The sequence below is a fragment of the Seriola lalandi genome, unplaced genomic scaffold, assembly GCF_002814215.2.
Source record: "Seriola lalandi dorsalis isolate HSWRI2012SDOR001 ecotype SW California unplaced genomic scaffold, Sedor1 jcf7180002054981, whole genome shotgun sequence".
In the NCBI taxonomy this organism is placed as follows: domain Eukaryota; kingdom Metazoa; phylum Chordata; class Actinopteri; order Carangiformes; family Carangidae; genus Seriola; species Seriola lalandi.
This window is the reverse complement of record NW_019525661.1, coordinates 1274631-1275359: the sequence shown is the minus strand read 5'-3', so window position 1 is coordinate 1275359 and position 729 is coordinate 1274631. Positions and strand designations below refer to the sequence as shown.

The window sequence follows — 729 nt, the reverse complement described above, 5'->3', positions numbered from 1 at the left end:
TGTGACTAAATATAAAATATTCAGACAGCCTGTTATCAAAGTAGAAAGAGTCCTCGAGCTGGTTCAGACCTCACAACCACGTCAGATAGATACTGAGGTGCAAGACCACGTACGGCCTTAAAAACAAGTATTAAAAATTTACAATCAATTCTAAAATTTACTGGAAGCCAGTGTAACGACCTCAGCACAAGTGTTATATGGCCGTAGTTAAAAGTGTGACAGCTGCATCCTGCAGTAGCTGCAGACGATCCAGATGTTTTTTTTTGGATATTCCTGTGAGCAGTGTGTCACAGTATGGCTTGAAATAATAAATAAAAAAGGACTGATGAGTTTTTAAGCATCATCCTGGGATGAAAAGCTCCTGACTTTTTGAATAAAATTGATCAAATGATAAAAAACAGTTTTCACTATGTGGCCTATTCGGGCCTGAGCACTGACCGTGTGCATGGATTACATGGTTACAATCATTCAATGGAATTAAATTATCAAAGAAAAAAGAGAGAAAACATATCAATAATAATATTAATATAATAGAATACATTCACTGTTGTTTGTGGAGTTTGCATGTTCTCCTCATGCCTGCATGGGTACATTACATCACATTAGGTTAATTCTAAAGTGTCCATAGTGTGAGTGTGATAAGCAGTATAGGTCAGCAAGACAACCTGCTCTGTGGTGCAGCCATGAACATTCATTTCCAGTATTTCAAACACCCAACACCTAATATAA

At 37.0% G+C, this 729-nt stretch overlaps 1 protein-coding gene across 1 annotated transcript in view; it reads left to right on the top strand.

The window, feature by feature from the left end:
- The window catches only part of LOC111648340 (cadherin-6-like), a 91613-nt gene that overhangs the window by 52738 nt on the left and 38146 nt on the right, over window positions 1–729 (top strand). The gene's annotated exons all lie outside the window — the stretch shown is intronic.